The sequence below is a fragment of the Gastrolobium bilobum genome, unplaced genomic scaffold (genome assembly GCF_033153095.1).
Source record: "Gastrolobium bilobum isolate Gb01-03AN ecotype WA unplaced genomic scaffold, APGP_CSIRO_Gbil_v1 utg3020, whole genome shotgun sequence".
Classification (NCBI taxonomy): Eukaryota; Viridiplantae; Streptophyta; class Magnoliopsida; order Fabales; family Fabaceae; genus Gastrolobium; species Gastrolobium bilobum.
In genome coordinates, this window is record NW_026896080.1 from 145,353 (window position 1) to 154,789 (window position 9,437).

The window sequence follows — 9,437 nt, forward strand, 5'->3', positions numbered from 1 at the left end:
GCAACAACAATATATAATGAGCTCTAAACAAATCCTCCCACATTCATGACATTGCAACTTCAATTATCAATCACCCAATCATCCCAATTAGCATAAAAAAATTGAGTTAGCCTATCTTACGGCAAGAGACCGTACCAGATATTACAGATCACCGGGCAATCTCGAAAAATATGCAACAAAGAATCCTTCTCCTACTAACATATCGAGCAAATGAGCTGATCCATTCTTTTATAGGCAAACTTTTGAGCAGTAATCTTCAGAAAAACATTTCAATCCATTGAGGCCCTTTCCATTTTCACATCTTGTTCCAAACCTTCTTTGAGAAATTGTTATGCTGAGAGGATTGTTTTGCAAGATAAAGATAGCAATTACTGACATGTACTACTGCTGTACCACCTAGTAACCAATACATTTCTATTATTTCTATAAGAAATTGTATATCTATAGAAAAAGAAAAAAATTCATTCGATCGTGGCTTCGCGTATCAAATATTTTCTTTTCATATTGATGCATACAATATTATTTTGGTATGATAATTAACTAATGTGTTAAAATACTTTTACTTTAAAGTCTATTATTCTTATAAGAGATTTCTAATAATAAATAAATTTCAGACAATATTAAATAATTTGATAGATAGACAAAAACAAATAAATACAAAAAGATTCCAATTTTTTACCTCGATCGAAAAAAAATATACTTTCAAGTTTTTTTTTAATCTGAAATTTTGAATCTGATAAAGGATAAAATTGAATAAAGAAGACAAAAATATGTAAAATAGAAAGTGCTTAAATTTAAGATCATGTAGTTTCCTAGACATAGAAATTATAATAATCTATAAATATAATTAATTTATTTTTATTTCATGAAGAAGATTCTTTGATGAAAGGATAGTAGTATGCTTGAGGATACACTCGTAGCGAGAGCGAGAAAGGTGATCATTTGTTTATTGAACAGTTCTTTAAAAAATGAATTTATATATTTTATGAGTCATAAGACAATTCATGATTCATCATGACTTCGAGGATTTTTAATATAAAAATAGAAAGGAATAACATAATCGAGTTCGTGAAATTGACTTAGGTATCAATAGATAAACCAATAAATGATTTTTATATTCGAAATCCATTATAAAAGAAAGAGCAATCTAAGAGAAAAAAATGATATCATATATATATATATATATATATATATATATATATATAAATATAAATATAAATGAAGGTGCCATTGTTGAAAATGTTATGAGGTGTTTGGAAATTGTTGAAGTATTTGAATAGGAGGATCACTATGATTTTAGCTTTTGGTAAGTTTACCAAATATGAAAATGATTTATTTGATATTATGGATGACTGATTACAGGGGTTTTTTTATGGGTTGGCTAGGTTTATTACTCTTTCCTTGCTCTATTTAGCCCGAGGAGGTTGGTTCTTAACTACAACCTTTGTAAATTCATGGTATACACGTGGATAGGGAAGTTCCTATTTGGATGGCTGCAAGTTCTTAACCGTTGCAGTATCTACTACTGCTAGTAGTTTAGCACACTTTTTGTTGTTATTGTAGGGTCCTGAAGCACAGGGGAATTTTATCCATTTGTGTCAATTAGGTGGTCTATGGACTTTTGTTGCTCTCCACGGCACTTTCAGATTAATGGGTTTCATGTTACGTCAATTTGAGCTTGCTCGATATGTTCAATTGCGTCCTTATAATGCAATCGAGTTCTCTAGTCCAATTGCTCTTTTTTTTTTTTTCTTGATTTGTGCACTGGGTCAGTCTGGTTGGTTCTTTGCACCTAATTTTGGTGTAGCAACTTTCCACTCTAGAGTTGAGCTCAACATTACTCTCTGATAATGAATTGTCCTGCATTAAATACCAATTGATTTGTTGAGCTTTCCAATTTGTTTGTTAGTAATAGCATAAGAAAATATAATTTAAAGGGGGTAATACCAAAATTTTTCTGATGTTTTGGTAACATGAGCATTGGAAATTTCTTGCAAAAATTAAATCCATTAATAACACCTCGCATAGTCCCTACTAATGAATAGTCATACAACTTTCTCCTTTGAGCCAAACAAAAAGATTTGTTCCTTTTATGTCCTCTTTAAAATACACAAAAAATATAGTAAAAAGGTATATAAGAAAAAAATCAGTACCTTCTCATCTTTAGCAACAGAATGGCTTGCTTCATTAAACAATTTCCTTCAATCAAAAGAAAAAAAATCGATATCCATAAATAGATCACAATATGAATAAATAAATAATTTAGACAAACCCATTATTTTTTAGAGTGATCAACTTTGGTGAATTTGTGAACGAGAATGCGAGAAATATAGATAATTAATAGAGAGCGAGAAAACTAACTTGAACGATGTGAAGTTCCACGAAGTGGAAATGCTTCTTCTTGGTTCGAGTTTTCAAGAGAATGAAAATGGAGGTTCTTCAATTTTCGGAGAGAGAGTCTGTGTGTTATGTGTGTTGTAATGGTTATGGAAGAGTGAGAGAGAAACAAAAAATGAACCAATGTTTAGTGAAGAGGGGGGAAGAAGAAGAAAGGGTTATGGTGGGGAAGAAAAGTGGAAGAAGAATAGGGTAGAAGGGTTATAAGGGAAAAGAAAAAATGAGATGTGATTTTAAAGAACCCGAACCGTTAATTAAGGAAATTAATTAATTATATAGGTGAAAATTTGGAAATGATTTCATAATTGACCTTAATAATTATTAAGAGGCTTTAATAATTATGATAAGTGATTAAGAATGCTAAAAATCACTTGTCGGAAGAAAAGTACAGATACCGGTTCTGCTAGTCGGTATAAATGCGTACCGAAAAAGTATCCCAGAAAATTATAATAAGTGCATGATAATTCCTAGAATAATATATAGGACTTGTAAAATGAGTTTCAAGTTAAAATAATGAGAACTGGTGCCAGAAACTGATACTGGCTATGAAAAGCGCGTACCGGAAAAATGCTCCGAAAAATATAATAAAAATATGATAATTCTTGTAAAATTGAGTAGGTTATGAATCCTGAGTTTGTGATTAAAATGCTAAGTGTAGCAATTAAAGTTAATACTGTGTGTTTAATGCGTAAATGACTATAAATACTCTAATGATTGGGCACAAAACCCTAGAATCAGATTTCCTACGTGAAGGAGGCTGACCAGTTTCTCTAAGCCACTATTCCATTGGTTTTCTTCATCTTTGTGAGCCAAGTTGCCATATTTTCTTGATTTCTTCACACTTCCTCTTTGTAAACACTTGGGTGTGGCTTTGTGAGGGTGAGAAGTGGTCTTTTCTGGTTGTTCAGCTTCTGAGTTTTGAGTTTTAGGGCTGAGTTAGTGGGTTGGAGTGTTGGAGTTTTGTTCTTGGTTGTTGAAGCTCCAAGTGGTCATCTTTATGAAGAAAGGAACCACCTTGTTGTGCATTTTCGTTCACCATTCCAAGTCAGAATCTTGGGAACTAGTTGTGAGCTCCAAGAGCCTTCCTTTGCTGAGTTTGAAACCTTGAGTAAGTGTTGAACCTTTGGTCATGTGTTTTGATGATTAAAAGAGGTGTCTTGGTATGTTTAATGAGTTAAACAAGTAACCAACAGTTGTATGAACCTTAATGTGCCTAAAAATGCATGCTTTAACATGTTTAAGTGTTAAAAATGGAACCTTTGAAGGATATCTTCGCGAAATGCAGAAACTGCATTCTGTCGCGAAATATCCGGATATCTGATCGTGAAATATCTGAATATTGGATATCCGGATATGGGGATCCGGATATTGATATCCGGATATGGGGATCTGGATATCCGGATATGGACAGTGAGATATCCGGATATTGCATATTCGGACATGTCTCCGAGGAATATTTGGATATTCTGGGTTTTCGAAGAACAATAGCAGCACTGTTCATAAAGTAGGCTATTGGGAGTTTGTGGATCCTAGATTGATGAAGTTGGACTTCTGTAATAACTTAACTAAGTCAGAATCAAATGATTCAGAGCTGATGGCTTTGTATGAAGCCTTAAGACGTAAATCGTAATAGGAAAACATAGTCTTTATGTTTATGCTTATGAGCTATGAATGTTGATATGCTTGCTGGTCCTAAATCAGATTGTGATCTGCTGTGTGTTGGACTTGAGCTGTGTGGACTCTTGGCATTAGATAGTGAGCTTGCAAGGTAAGCTTTCGTGTCCTCGATTTAGCCATGTTGTGGTTCCACCATGTCCCATGGGGGTATGGTTATATGCACGCTGTGTTACATGCTTTTGATGTTTTGGAAATGTTGTTGAGCTGTTATATGCTAGTACTTTTATGATATGCATGTGGTGTTCCACCTATACGATAAGCTTGAGTATGTAGTACATACAATATGGTGAGGCTGTGGGTGAGGTGCAAGCGGTGTTCCTTGTACTACATGTAGGTATAGACGTATTCCTGCATTTCTCTGGCCAGTAGAATAGTTTAAACACACATGGCATGAATATCTGTTGCACTGCATAGTTTTGGAACTGATATTGATATTACTTCTTTTAGAACTTATATTGCACATGTAAGTGAGCTTGGGGTGGAAGATCCTTGAGGACCCCTTGTCTTACTGAGATTTCTAGTTTAGAGATCTCACCCCACGTTTGGGGAATGCTTATTCAAGTTCAGGTAATGCGGGGGTTGATACCTCTAGTGGCAGGAGGCCAGAGCTTAGCTGATAGATGTTACATGTTTATGCTGCTTATGCTGGTTATGCTTGTAGCTAGTATGCTTTTAGCTTATTTTATGATTATGGATTTATCTTGTTGAGACGCTGTTGTTATGCTGTTGATTTGGTGAGCATGGAAATTGTCCATGCCACATCGACTTGTTTATGTCTTGTTTTAGTTGGAGTTGTATTAATGTATCAGGATTATTGTCTGGACTACGGGTAGTAGATCCGTGACTTAGATACTCACTTTCATATCTATATATGGAGGTATTTCAGTTAGATGCTTACTGCAATATACATACAGGCGATATTTTATGAAATTGATTAAGTAATCAACTTGGCTACGTATAATGACGTCTTAATTGAAAAGAAAAAGATATTCCGTATTTTTATTTAAGCGCAGCTTAATACAATAGTATGATAACATTACCGGGTATACACGGGGTGTTACATTTTATATATCAATCCCTTATTTGGTCTAATCTTGTCCTCTTAGACCTGATTAAGTTATATATCATTTTAATGTATTAAGAGATCCTGTTGTACAAACTTATATTATACGATGGTCACACCAAACAACTGAAAATATCATAATATATAATATAAACTTATACTATCAACTATCAAGCTTTATACATCACATCAAACAATTCTTATTGTATAATGTGTGTTTTTATTATTATTTTGGAACCCTTCTCTAACACACTTTGTAATTGTAAGCCATAAAACTGTGTGTTTTGGTGCCCGAGTTTGAGTGATAAAAATTGGTGTAAAAAGGGAAAATGAAATGTTATACTTACTATCTTTTTTTCTTACTATCTCTTACTATCAAATCTTAATCGTTGATTTCCGTTAATCGGACGGTTATAATTTATTGAAAATTAATAATTAATTAATAAGAGTGACCCTATATATTATAACCATTAGATTGATCGAAATCAACGGTTAAGATTTGATAGTAAGAAAAAAAATTAGTAAGTATAACCTCCTCAAATGAAAAATTGGAAACTATTTGATTTCCAATAAAATTCAACCTACTATGGATTGATAGCATTTAATTTTTTTGGTCTAGTTTTGCTTTGCTCTTTCACTAAAATCATTTATATTCATATGATAGTCATTTTTATGAATTATTATTTCAATATAAATTATGGTAATCTGAAATGAGGAGAAATGAGGTACTAACATGTAAATATTGCTCTATTTAAATGGAAAACTAAATTAATAACCATGTCATATATGATATTTAAAATAAATAATTAAAATTTAAAATTTAAAATAATAATAAAGATATTAGTGGATTCTTTGTATTTCAAAATATATTAATGAACATTTAAATTTTGAATTATTCGTATAAGATAATAATGAAAAGTCAAATTTTAATATTTTATAATAATGTAGTACGCATAACATGGTAAAAATATGTACTTATGAGTATTTTTTCTATCATTGACCTAATATAATTGTTCAAGTCAATATTTGATCCTTAGCAAGTAAATAATTAGTTTTAAAAGAGTATCAACTTTTTTTTTTTTTATTACTTTGGTTAAAGTAATTATTAATATAATTAAGTGGATAAAGTTAGTGTTAGCATAATCATAATAATAATCAAGTAACCAATTAATCGATGGATACTATTCAAAAAAGAATAATAATGATAACAATAATAATCCTTAGTTAGCTAAAAAAATAATGGAATTGCCAAAAAAAAAAAAAAAACCACACGCTTAAGATGAACTTTAGTTTGTTTTACGTTAAACAAACTCCATCATGTATAGAGTTTTTCATGCTTCATCAATTGAGCTAGAGCTCATGGGCCAAAACTCCCTCGTGCTCGTAGCATGGCTTTTGATACAAAGCTTGTAATAATCACTTCTCAAAAGCTAGTTGATGAGATAGGAAAATGCAAGGCTATATATAAATTATAAACCCCATCAAGGCGTTCACACACATTATATGGGCTTTTTGACCCTTATGACCCTTAATTAATAATTAATTACCAAATTGCCCTTCATTTAAAACTATTTCGAAAATTTAACCTCCCCAACAAACATACCACCAATCTGCCCCTGTTTGACCGTTGACCACGAAGCCTACTCGGGTACACCCTTACATAGCCGGGTATTTTTTGAAAATTTTTATCTACCCGGGTAGGGAGGGGTGTACCCGGGTAGAGTTCTTGAATCTGGGAAAGTGGTTGAATTATTTACCCGGGTAGGGAGGAGTGTACCCGGGTAAACATCGACGGTAGGGTTTTTAAATACCCCAGCAGCCCCATTTTGAAAACCCACAAAAGGGGTACCCAAGTAGAGCTGCTGGAGGTGTGTCTTCTTGAGCGATTTCAGGCATAATCTTGCACCAATTCGTCTTGTTTCTGATCATCATTCGCGGACCTTGCAACTTCTCTGCCTTCTACCGATTGAAATCGATCAAAGGTGCATTTTTTTTTCATTTTTTTCAATTATGTTCTGATTTCTGTTCTGATTCATTGTATTTTCGTTTATATCATTTGATTCTGTCCGAATTATTTTATCAATTTGTATGTCATACGCTTACCCTAACCCTAACCCTAACATGTATGTATCTAATTTCTGATTTTGGTTATTTTTTCAGTTTAATAGTGTGCCGCAATGACCTCTAGACGCGTTTCAAAGCTGCTAGTGACCCATTCCGAGAGAAGAACCAAGAGTCGTCACGATGGGTCGTCATCCTCTCAGCCCCAGGCTGATTCGAGTCAGGCTCCAGACTTGACGTCCGGATATTTGTTTGAGGATGACATACTTGCACACGAGAAGTTCGTGAAGTTTTTCATGACCCGGAAGATTTGCGAACTGAAATCACTGGATTCGGCATTCTTCAACCTAGAGTGTTTTGACATTGTGCCGCTTCTTGAGGAGACACATTTACTTCACCTGGCGGAGATGCGGTGCCCATACTCGGAGGTTATGGTAAGAGCCTTCTACCAGAACCTTAGCTACTCGCAAGGCGAGCTGACTTCCCGTGTCTGCGGGATTGATATCATCATGACTGCTCCTATCTGGACAGAGCTACTGGGGTTCGATTTTGATGGTGTCACAGGAGCAGCACTATATGATGGAGACAACCATCATATATTTGGTGATTATAACCGGGAGGCCATTGTTACAGAGACTAGGAGGGAGACGCTGAGCCCGGTCATTTTGCTCATTATCCTGTGAGCAACTTGTCAGTTTCTGCTCACATTCTTCATTATGTGGTGACACATATTATTTTCCAATGCCCGCATAATCACTCGAAGGTGCTGGAAGAGGACTTTGTCATCCTGTGGGCCCTCCTTCACAGTCAGCAGGTGAACTTGAGGCATTATATATTCATACTGATGTGGAAGGCAGCCAAGTCAAAGAAGGCTGAATTTCCTTTTGCATTCCTGGTGCAGAAGATTCTGCATAGATTTGGAGTGCCTATGGCAACAGAGACCTTGAAGACCGCCAGAGGCTGGAATGCTATATTTGGTGAGAGGCTTATGAAGCAGTGTGGGATCCTGCCGAACAGAGCGGGTATCTGGACGTGGAAGAAGGCACCAGAACCACCTGAGATCCCAGTCCACCACGATGCTGAGATGGAGGATGCACCTGCAGGTGATGTGTTGGTGTTTATGAGTTTATGCATTTTTGTGTTGTTTATTTTTTAATGTGGTATTTATAAGATGTGCTTTTCATGGTTTATGATGTAGGCCTTGATGATGATGACGATGATGATGGCGTTGCTGAGGTTGATGTCAGACAGACACGTCCCACCCGCAGTCGGCGACCACCAGCTCCTCCTGAGGGTGGATGGACACTTGATCATGTCATGGCATCCATATATGATCTGACTACTGACTTTAGAGGATATAGACAGAGCACGAGCAAGTGGCAGAACCAGATGGACATAAGGGTTGCACGGTTGGACACAAGGGTTACACGCTTGGAGGGTTTAATTGGCGAGAGTGCCCATACTCAGGAGGAGGATGATGACAATGGGGACGACACGCAATCGGATGATGAGAATGTGGAGGACACGTAATCGGATTAGTGTGTCCATAGGGTTTCATATCATTGATTTAGTTGGCAAGGGTGACCATTTTGGATGTAATGTAGTCATTTTGGTACATTTAGGAACTTTACCTACATTGCATGGATCTTTTTGTACTGGATGTTCAAAATTTGAATGAATGAAATTTTCGTTTTGCGCACGTTCAGACTTGTTGGTTCTATGCATTAGTATGGGTCTTTGCATTAATATTGTCATATGTAATTTGGAAAACAATTCAACCCAAAGTACTTTAATATGGATGTTCAACATTGATTGGCGCACATCATGATTCTGGCATCCTATTTCTACGAAATCAATCCACCCCCAAGTCATATTGTATGTAGGTATTACACAACAATTCAAAAAATGCTAAAAAAATGGCCAAAACAGCATCTGCAACTGCATTACCAACTGGTCTACCCGGGTACCACGAACTGGTGTACCCGGGTAGGTTGTACTCGGGTATATCATTACGAGTTACCCGGGTAAACCAGTTGATTATGCAGCAGCAGGTGCTGTTCAATCCATTTTTTTTGCATCTTTTGAATTGATGTGTAATACAATAACCTTAACTGACTCGGAGAAAGGGTAAATGGGTATGGTAGACATTCGGATTGCACAATACGGAACGAGTGACTCGCTAAACTTAACGGATGTCAACATTTACGTTATGCAACACAAGAATACAGTTCAACAATAC

General features: G+C 35.4%; 1 pseudogene; it reads left to right on the forward strand.

Moving 5' to 3' along the window:
• Window positions 1-1,261: 1,261 nt before the first annotated feature.
• Window positions 1,262-1,848, forward strand: LOC133297688 (photosystem II D2 protein-like; annotated as a pseudogene).
• The last annotated feature ends 7,589 nt before the right edge of the window (window positions 1,849-9,437 follow it).